The 10840-nt window shown below is 42.1% G+C and overlaps 1 protein-coding gene across 2 annotated transcripts in view; it reads right to left on the bottom strand.

Moving 5' to 3' along the window:
* Positions 1–990: 990 nt before the first annotated feature.
* The window catches only part of TMEM154 (transmembrane protein 154), a 53308-nt gene continuing 43458 nt past the window's right edge, over positions 991–10840 (bottom strand). For both annotated transcript variants that reach the window (XR_825338.1, XR_825337.1), the window contains exon 6: positions 991–3544. The gene's annotated coding sequence lies outside the window, so the exon portion shown is untranslated. The remainder of the gene's footprint in view (positions 3545–10840) is intronic.

Below are 10840 nucleotides of genomic sequence, written 5' to 3'. Positions count from 1 at the left end.
AAAAAATAAATCATTCAGGCAATTGGTTGGTAGGGTTATGTAATTATTAACAACCAATTTGATTACTTCCATGCCACATTAATATACCATGATCTTCTGGTTATCATAAGATAGAAGAAAGCTGAGCACCGAAGAATTGATGCTTTTGAACTGTGGTGCTGGAGAAGACTCTTGAGAGTCCCTTGGACTGCAAGGAGATCCAACCAGTCCATTCTAAAGGAGATCAGCCCTGGGTGTTCTTTGGAAGGAATGATGCTAAAGCTGAAACTCCAGTACTTTGGCCACCTCATGCAAAGAGCTGACTCGTTGGAAAAGACTCTGATGCTGGGAGGGATTGGGGGTGGAGGAAAAGGGGACGACAGAGGATGAGATGGCTAGATGGCATCACCGACTCGATGGATGTGAGTTTGAGTGAACTCTGGGAGTTGGTGACGGACAGGGAGGCCTGGTGTGCTGCGATTCATGGGGTCGCAAAGAGTCGGACACGACTGAGTGACTGAACTGACTGAAGATAGAAGAAATATAGTCTATGAAGCTACTCTGGATTGCTTATTGTAGATCTAAATGGAAAACCCAGATTTCATCCTGAGTGTGAAAAAGCAGCATGTGTAAATGTACTTCAGTAGAAAGGTCAGTGTTTTCCTCACAGTGAGGATTTTAGCCATCTTCCCAGTGTGAAGCTACATCTTCTCACTCTACTATATTCAGAATTTGTACAATTCTGATAGAGTTGAAACTAATGTGTGCACTTTATGTTTACTCAACATAAGGGCTTTCTTCCAGAGATGGTGAAAACTGAGAGTTTAAACAATGAAAACAAACAATGAGACAGATGTATTTTTTAAAGTGCCCCTCTACATTGTCAGAGCTGGGAGGGTGATGAGAGGGGCCCATCACCTCTTGGACGTCAAGACTGACGTGAGCTGTGTGCTCAGTGTGTGGATAACAATGACCTTCCCAGAGAAAGGAGTCACGCCACCGAGTTTAGACTGAGGTTTTCATACGTTTATTACCACAAGTTTCCTGAGGAGTTCAATGAGGCAACGTTGTTAACCTAACTTGCTTAACATGTTCAAAACTGCGATAACATGTAAACATCTTGAAAATATTCTAAAGCCACATTATGCTCTAATTGGCCACCTAATTAGGGCAAATTATTAAGATTTTTACTAACAATAATCTAAAACATAAAAATTTAGTTTGGGTTAAAAAACAGTTCTCAGAAGGACCATAACCTATGCCTTTTGATTGGATAGTAAATAAAATATACAGAGCACTAGAAGCGACCCTTGGCTGCTCTGACCCATACTAACATATCTTGCCAGAATAAACTATATTTTTTAAAGTGCTTTGCACATTGTGCAATTAGAGGGGTTAGTACATTTTTCAGATATAAATTCAATGATATATTGCTGAAGCTGGCTTCTTCTGGAATTTGAAGTAATTTCACATATTGAATAAGAATATTTTTACCATATTATGAAATACTGCTTCATCAAGTGAGATTCCAAGAACCCCTGTCCTTCTCTGAACTGCCAACATCCATTATTTGATAGGGTTGGGTGATGTTTGCCTACCTAAGCGTTCAGCAAAAATCTTACACAGCTAGCTAGAGAAGAGACTCTTCAGAGAGTCAACATGTTGATGAGAAACAAAGAAATGAAACAGGCTGAAATGACGATTTGGTAAAATGGCAATTCTGGCATAAATATCCGAGAGTCACTGTGGACCACAAGTTGAATACGAATATGCAAAACAGGGGGCTTCCCTGGCAGTCCAGTGGTTAAGACTTTGCCTTCCAACGCAGGGGTTGCGGGTTTGATCCCTGGTTGGGAACTAAGATTTCACATGCCTCTTGGCCAACCATGCCCCCCAGCCGAAAGCATAAAACAGAAGCAATATTGTAACAAATTCACTAAAGACTTTGAAAAATGGTTCACATCAGAAAAAGACTTTAGAAAATATGCAAAACAAAAATGCCGTATTCGGATGTGCTAAAAAGAATACAACAGACATATCTGTTGTGGTTCTGTACCATGAAGACTGTTTTTTTGCCAAAGCTCTGCACAGTCCCAGGATGGCGTAAGAGCAGTGGTTAAACACAGCCAGATAGTTCTATTTTTCGGTGGAGCAGAAAGATCTCCTTAGCCTGGAATTCTGCCTTTAAAATTGTGGGCACAGTTCAGAAGGTAAGGGATTCTGAATGTGTCATGCATTACGGCGGCCTTTCAAACACAAGACCCCAAATTCAGCAGCAAATGTTTGGTGACCCTCAACCACCCCACGCCACCCCCGCCTCAGTTATGGGTGGGGAGTAAAAGACCGTTTTCATTCTTTGTTTCTTTCCTGGAATAAAATATTGGGTGCTGTGGAAGAGCTGAGGAGTCCTAATTTGCTCGATTGCTTTAAAGGTCAGAAGTGGAAAATTAAGGATTAAATGGAGATTGATTTTACGTGAGTGGGAGTGATAAATAGGCCCCTCTGATTTTGCGCCGTCACTTCTAGCAGGAGGATATCAACAAGTATCACGTAGAATGTCATCTCTGATGGACGGGTGTTGGCCTCCTGGGGAGTGGCGTTGAGCACACCAGACCTGTCCCGGGCGCAGGAGAGGTCCTGAGTGCGAGGAGAGGTCCCCGCCACCCACGCGGAGAGAGCCTAATGCCGTTCTGTTTGTTCCAGATGACCTTAAAGATCTCCAGGACACAGAAGGTGACGGAAGAGGCCAGCTGCTCCCATCTACCCACACACCACACGCCAGGGAGGTGTGGCGAGGACAAGGAAGAGCCATGGGGAAGTGGAAACAAGCAGCTGATTTTAGCTGAGAAGGAAAACAGTCGCTCTTTCATGGAAAATTCCCATTTCTCTGTCACCTGGCCAACTTACAGTCCACACGTCACCGAACAGCATCCCTTTGACTGTGTATCTCACGCTGCGTCTCACGGCAGGCAGGAACAAGCTTACCACCCCCCTGGGATGGCGTACACATTGAAACACTTGCTTTGTTTGCTGTCTTTTCCATGACATAACTCACCTTGAGCAAAGTTCCTGCTGAACGTGACTGACCTATCAGAAGACTTGACTAATCAGAAGAAATTATCCAGCTATTTAGGTCATAAAGTGACCCAGAAGGAAACCAGAGATAAGAGTTTCCAATTTTGTACTCAAGGAATGAAGCAGAAAGGTAACAGGGACTCAGCATAGCCAGAGTGGTAGTCCAGTCCCTAGAGGTCGGCTGAGCGGAGGGAACACCCCGTGATGAGCGCTGACTGCACCTCGTGGCTCCCCCACCCTCAGCGATGGATGGCATCCAGGCCTTTGCCCAGCACTTCTCAATCAAGCATTCTTCCAAGTAAAGGTGATGCATTGGGCGACGGAAGAGTGGGTGTTGGAAGCAACAGCAAAAGGTTCTTGTGTTTACATTGATTTGAAGTTAATTAAATTCGGATCCTCTTCATCCTCTGTTGGCAGGCCCAGCGGGCTTCCTCCGGGGCTGCTTCTCTTGGAAAGCATTAGCACCATTCAGTTTCAGGATTCATTGTCACTGTGAAAAAGAGAACAACAGTATATTTCCAAGAAGTTCCTGAGAGCTGGTCACTCAGCTATGGAGGTGACTCAAGAGAGTATAGACAGTCAGGGAGCCAATGGTGTCCAGATTACAATTTCCCAAACAAAGGTCGGTTTGGATTTTATATTTGAACCCTGAGGAGGAAATCTAGAAAAGCCAAGACATAATCCCTAGCTCTTGCAGTAATATCCCTCCCCAGGGCTGACACAGAGAGAACCAGATGGAGCTGGGGTTCCCCCTTTAATTAAATCTAATCCCATTTCTATGAATAGATGCCAAACTGCCTTTTTCTTCCTTTAGAAAAAAAATTTCCATGTGTTATTTTCTCTCAGAGCTTGTGGTCCTGGCATGGTTTCAAAAGCCCGTTTTGCTCACATCCACAGAGGATCTGGAGGGGCCTTCTCCGTGCCATTTAGAATTCAATCACCAGGCGTCTTGGGTGTGAGCAGGCGTAAGCGATGGACGTGGTATCTGCACGTGGCCGTACCGGCAGGCGCATTTCTGCCTGTGATTCTAACGTGGCTACCTTGGCCACATGTCTGGCTCTGTGGCTCTTTCCCAGTGAGACCATGCTTCCACCCAAGTCTCCTGGAAAGCAGACCATTCGACCTCCTCACCCCTTCTTTTTCTAACTTTTGTGTCCCTTCAACCAAATCCTAGCATGTCTCTACTTGAAGTGACCTGTGTCTGCACAGTGACCGTCAGGAGCCGGTGGCGCCTTTGTTCAGAGGTGTGGGAGGCTGCGAACGATCGGGCTCCCTAGACCCCCACCTCAGTGCTCACCTGTTCAGTGCTCACCAGGTGCTTCCAAAAGGTCAGTGGAAGGGCCCCATCTAACAAGGGGCAACTTGTTAGATGACAGACAGACAGACAGATGGATACACAGACCTAACCAAGAAAGGGAAGGGAAGACATGTCTACTTGTGTCTGCGTCTGTGTAGTGAAGGCAGGGAAGAAGCTTGTGACCAGGAGGGCTGATCGATGGGAAAGAAGGGGGAAGGTGGACGTGGAGAAAAGGACAACTTCTGTAGAAAGACTTATTTCATGGAAACCCGATTGAAAATGAAGACATTCTTTATCTGAAGAGCAGACGTGACACCCATTTCACAAGTCACCCTGCACACCTCTTAAACTAGGCAAGGAGACCTCATTTCTTGGAAATTGGGTGGTAGCAAGATAATATTTCTAAGATCCAGGAGTTCATCTCTACAGAGCGTAAGTCTCTGGATTGCATGTTTTTCTTTTGCGCCTTATCTTGACATTTCAGCTACTCTAAGCAGACCAAAACACAAGGCTGTACAGCAAGGGGCACAATCCCTCTTTGTCCACAAGACTGATCTGTGTCCAGCAGTTACAAGAAAAGTGATTTTTGAAATTAATTATATTGTTATAACTATTACTATAAAACCAATCCATATTCATTGTTGAAAATAGACAATACAAATAAACAATATAAAAGTACTAACAATCTCATTACAGCTAACATTTTGGTGTTTACTTTTCAAAATTCCTTCTGTGATAATGATATACATGCTGCTGCTGAGTCGCTTCAGTCGCGTCCAACTCTGTGCGACCCCATAGACGGCAGCCCACCAGGCTCCCCCGTCCCTGGGATTCTCCAGGCAAGAACACTGGAGTGGGTTGCCATTTCCTTCTCCAATGCATGAAAGTGAAAAGTGAAAGTGAATCCGCTCAGTCGTGTCCGACTCTTCACAACCCCATGGACTGCAGCCCACCAGGCTCCTCCGTCCATGGGATTTTCTAGGCAAAAGTACTGGAGTGGGATGCCATTGCCTTCTCCAAATGATATACATACTTTTATACAAAAATGGAATCATATTATGCATATTGAAATATAATCTGCTTTTTTTCACTCTCATTCATCTATAGACCTCTTTCCTGGCTAATAAATATACAATATCTTTTCGTGACTACAGAGCACACTAGATTAAAAAAAATTAGGCATATTCTTATTGTTAAACATTTAAGCTATTTCCAATTTTCAGTTTTCATTTATTATAAAAATTGCTACATCTTTGCATGCTTCCAGTTGTTAGCCTTGTATAAACATCTAAGAGGAATTTCTAGGTTAAAATGTATGCAGTTTTAAAGCTTAACCAGTTCACTGTCAACCCCCTTCCCTAAAAATTTACCTTCTCCTGACACTTTCCTTTAGGGAAATATCCTTTCCCCAACATTCTCTCTAATATTATTATTTTCAGTTCTGTAAACTTAATAGGTGAAAATAATATAATATTTACCTTAATGTCCTCCTGTGTTACTTTTTTCTGGTACTAGGAAGACTAAAGATTTTTTCAAGGCTCTGTTGGTAATTTTAACTTCTTCTTCTGCCAAATTGCTTATTACCATTCTTTGCTCATATGGGACAACTGCCTTCTTATTGATTTATGTATTAGCAATAGCAGTCATTTTTCTTCATCACACATACTGCACATGCTTTTTCCTAGTTTGTCTTCTTCCTCCTACTTCTATTTATTGTGCTTTTTAAAAATTTTTCAAAAAGTAATCTTTATGATTTTTAAAAAGACTGGCTACAGAAACAAAGAGCATTGAGCATATCTGTTTATCTTAAAGTAATGTCATTCAAAGAGCCGGGAAAGTTTAAGTATGTTAAATTCTGTTTTTGCAATTTTGACATATTCATGTTTTTTTTAATGTAGTTAAGTCTATTCCTTTCTGGTACAGTTTCTGACTTTTCAGCCAGTCCTCACTTTACAATTATAATAATATTTATCTATAATTTTTCTGAAGTTTTCCTTTCTTTTTCACATTTAAACTTATCTGAAGTCTATTTTAATCTAAAGTGTGAGTTCTAAAATTTCCCTCCAAATGTTAGTCAGTTGTCTTAAGACTAGTTATTGAATACTCCACTTGCTATGATTCACTACTTTTAGAGCATATTAAATGTTTACATATACTTGAGGCTGTTTAGAATACTCTATTCCACTAAAACTTCTTATTTAGCTCTGAGTGTACACAGTTTTAACTATTGGACATTTTCCCTGCAAATCCACCCACCTATACAGGATTGTTCTTTTTTCTTCTTTTAGAATTACCCTGGCTATTTGTGCCCAAGTATCCTTCCAGATGAAATGCCCATTGGGCTCTTTAAGACACTAAGTTGAATCTAAATGTAAATTTGTTTAATGTTGAGTCTTTCATTCAGACACAGTATGTCTCTATTTGTTTAAATCTTTTATGTTCCTCCATAAAAATCTGAACACTTTCTTTTTCTAGTACCCCATACATCTTTTGATTAAACTTGCAGGGGATTCCTCTTCGTGGGCCTCTTTCCTGGTTGAGCCAATGCTCACGGGGGCTTTTGGAGCACAGGGTCAGGTGACCAGAGCTTGAATCAGGGCTCAGACACTTCCTTGGCTGTGTGACCTTGGGCAAGCCAACATTCCTCAGCTCAAATTTTGTGATCTCATCTCGTGTGCAAAACATACCTAATAATACCATGTACCTTAGCAGGGTATTGGGAAAAAATCAATGAGGAAATGTAGGTAAAGCTCAATACCAAGGGCCTGACCTCCAGACACAGGAACCTATGTTCTGATGGTGAAGATTCTACACTAGTGAATGTTCATCCACTAAACCTGACCTTGAACATTGTTTCACATATCCAAAGGCTTTAAGAAACTATCTTCCAAAACAAACTCAATTTCTTTTTTGAAAACATAATTTTATCTTATTTACTTATTTGGGTTTTGCTGGCCTTCATTGCTGTCGGGGTTTTTCTCTAACTGTGGCAAGCAGGGGCTACTCTCCAGCTGCAGTGCATGGGCTTCTCACTGCAATGGCTCCTCTCGTTGCAGAGCATGGGCTACAGGGCAAAGGGTTTCAGCAGTTGTGGCACTCAGGGTTAGTCGTTACGGCTCACAAGCTCCAGAGTACAGGCTCAGGAGTTGTGGCACACTGATTTAGTTGCTTTGCAGCATGTGGGGTCTTCTCAGACCAGGATTCGGACCTGTGTCTCCTGCATTGACAAGAAGGTTCTTTACCACTGAGCCACCAGGGAAGCCCCCAAACTTGCAATTTCTGAAGAGAATGTACTTCAATGTCGTTTGCTTAGAACACTCTACAAGGATCATGTAGACTTAGTATGTGAGACTGTCTACCAACTAGAACCCATTCATTTAAAGCATCAGAGAGCACGAGACTCCATGCGTGATATTTACATGTGGAGCTTACGTGCTTACGGATCTGGTCACTGTGACAGCGTTCCAGACGCGCCACACCAGAGACGGTCCCAGCGGGGATACAAGTTGCTTCAGCTGCGGGGCATCAGGTCATTCCTAGGGTCACAACTCTCACACGGGACTGCTGCAGGTGGTGTGAGAGCCATCCAGCCTGTTAGCGCGTCAGCAACCTGGACCTGGCCCCCACCCACCCCCGAGCCTGGAGGCATTATTCTCTCTCCTGCTCATTCCTTTAAATGTGTTCCCTGCTGTTTTTGTGGCTATTTATCATCTCTGTGAAATGATCGAATCAGCCCAGGCGTTTTCAGTTCTGGCAAATCCTAGAGTTCCTGTTAAAAATATCTTGGCAGACTGCCACGGAATTGCAACAGACAAAACCAGTGATCCTGCTTCAAACCTCTATTGCTTGCCTTGATGGTAATTCGTATGGTTTTAGTCACTTATCTGTGACAGCAGCATGAGTGAGTGATTTTTCTCGGAGTGTTAGATAGGTATTTTAAGAATGTGGGACAGCTTTCCCAAAAGCTGTATGGTAACAGGCCTCCAAACTCTACAAACCAATTGAATTGATTAAAAAGCATCATCTGGTGATTTTTAAGAAAGCATTTAATGGAACGCCACCAGTCAAATGAGGAAGCACAGTTCTGACACCTCGTTTCCTAACTGTCCCTTCATTGCAGTCAGGATCTGTTAAGCCATCTCTGCCCTTCTGACCAGTTTATCTTGTAACAGTCCCTCTTTCTGACAGCAGCCAATGTTCTATCTCCCAAGATGCAATAAACCTATGCTAAACCTTTCTCGAGTTATGATGCTCTCTCATTTGGTTGAGGGAGTCCAGAGTTCAATTTTCGGACACGACTGAAGCAACTTAGCAGCAGCAGCAGCAGAGTTCAATTTAGCACGAAATCATGTAACAGTTAGCTCATGCTCTCTTCCTTTTCATCAGTAGCACGTCCCTACTCCTTCCCATAAGAGTCTTGGCCCGGGTGGAATTATAGAGACACGCATCTGGCTGACATCAGAGCCAGACCTAGAACTGGTCCAAGACACATAGATCATGCCCACAGTGTAGACACAATCTGGGCTACTGTTCAAGCAAGGCTGTGGTTGATTGAATTTAGTACATCTCCTCTCACCCACCACACACACTTATAAGATGCACATACACACACCCGTGCAGGTTAGCCGTGTCATTTGAGGTTAGCATACTGCAGGATTATAAACTGCTGCTTTGAACCCCTCATGGTACTTAGCTTGGATTTGAGGGAAATCAGTTGGCACTTAATATACTTAACGTTTAATACTTGTTGACTTTTAAATGACTTTTGGGACTAGAGAGAAAAAGAGAAAAGAAACCCATAAAGTAATTGGAAGTGGCCACAGAGATTTACTGCAGTGGAGAGCCCAAAAGAGTTCACACAAAACTGCTGCTTTCTTGCAATTCATGGTTCAGTCTTGTCAATGACTGCACTGCATGACGGATTCATTGGCCACCAAAGACTTTCATAGATCAGTCTCGTGGTGGCTGGCTTTCTTGCTGCTAAAGGTTCTTTAAAAAAAAAAACTCTAATTTGTCTTTTCATTTTTGGAACATCTCTTTTAACTAATCAAAGAAAATGAAAATGCAATTTTCAAAGAAATTCTTCTCTAGTTAGAGCTTCATCATAAACTTCCTGGGTAAACTTGGACAAATTACTTAATCTAAGTTCCAGGTTTATTCAAATGGATTATTTCATTTTTAGCTGGTTGTCTTGGCATGATGTGGACTGTGCCAGGCAAATATTAGGTACTCAATAAATATATTGTGAAAAACTACATCCATGATTGTACTTTCTCAAAAAAAAAAAAAAAAAAAAAAAAAAAGAAAGAAAGAAGAAAGGAAAACAAAGAGAAGGGAAGAAACAGGGAAAATTAAAAAAGTTCTCTATTAAGCTAACCTGGATTTTCCTGAGAAATACTGAAGTGATACATTTTTGCAACATTATTGAGCTGACATGAATCATAAAATGAATAACAGAATTATTTCAAAACCACAATATTGTTACTTACCCCTTCTGACTTAGTTAATTTCCTAGGAAGTAGTACCTAGGCATCTGGCATCCAGAATAAATTTCTCATTATTTTGTTATTATTGTAATTTCAAAATTATAAATCTGCTTGGATGAAACCAAATCTAATTTCCCCCTAATCTTTCCCAATGCTGTTACTCAACGTAAAATCATCACTGTGGCCAACAGGCATAAAGGGAAAGAAGACAGGCACTTGGCTAATATTTGCAATTCCTTCTCTGTGATTATTCACTTAAGATTACAGAGACAGAAACACCGAGCTTTCAGGAAATTGTCTGGTTACAAAGGCCTCATAAAGAAGGAAGAGGCTGCCCAGACTAAAAGCACCAGGATGAAAGGAATTCTATCTTGCTTTTGCCACTATCCAGAGGTATTCAAAAGGGTTTGGTAGGGGAGGGAGGAGGGAGGAGGGTTCAGGATGGGGAACACATGTATACCTGTGGCGGATTCATTTCGATATTTGGCAAAACCAATACAATATTGTAAAGTTTAAAAAAAAAAAAAAGGTATGGTAAGGATGGGGGTAGACAATAAGGGAGTGAACTCTTTACAGAGAGTTTAAACAATAAAACCAACTCAGTGGATCTGTTTGTGTTTTCACCGTGCACTGGCAAGGCTGAGCAATGTCAGTGATGAAATTCTCTTCAACTCCAGCATAGACCTCTGCTCTGCCCTGCCCACCCCTTGGACACTGTTCCACTGACGCTGTTCCCAGTTCCTTGTACATGGCCTGGCACATAACAAGTATGAACTCCAGGAGAACATGCTAAGGTGGGAAATAAGGAGCTAGAATCCTCCTTCCCCCGCAATTCCTTTGCTGTTTTTGCCCACTGATTTTTTTGAAAACATGAAAACCATACTGCAAAATTCCCATCATACTTTGTACATCTCTCTATGGGGTCGCACAGAGTCGGACACGACTGAAGCGACTCAGCAGCAGCAGCAGCGGCCCTTACCAAAATCCTGTGCAAAATTTTAGA

This window comes from Bison bison, unplaced genomic scaffold (assembly GCF_000754665.1).
Source record: "Bison bison bison isolate TAMUID 2011002044 unplaced genomic scaffold, Bison_UMD1.0 scf7180017864146, whole genome shotgun sequence".
Classification (NCBI taxonomy): domain Eukaryota; kingdom Metazoa; phylum Chordata; class Mammalia; order Artiodactyla; family Bovidae; genus Bison; species Bison bison.
Note: the sequence above shows the minus strand (reverse complement) of the source record. Positions and strands in the feature narration are given on the sequence as shown.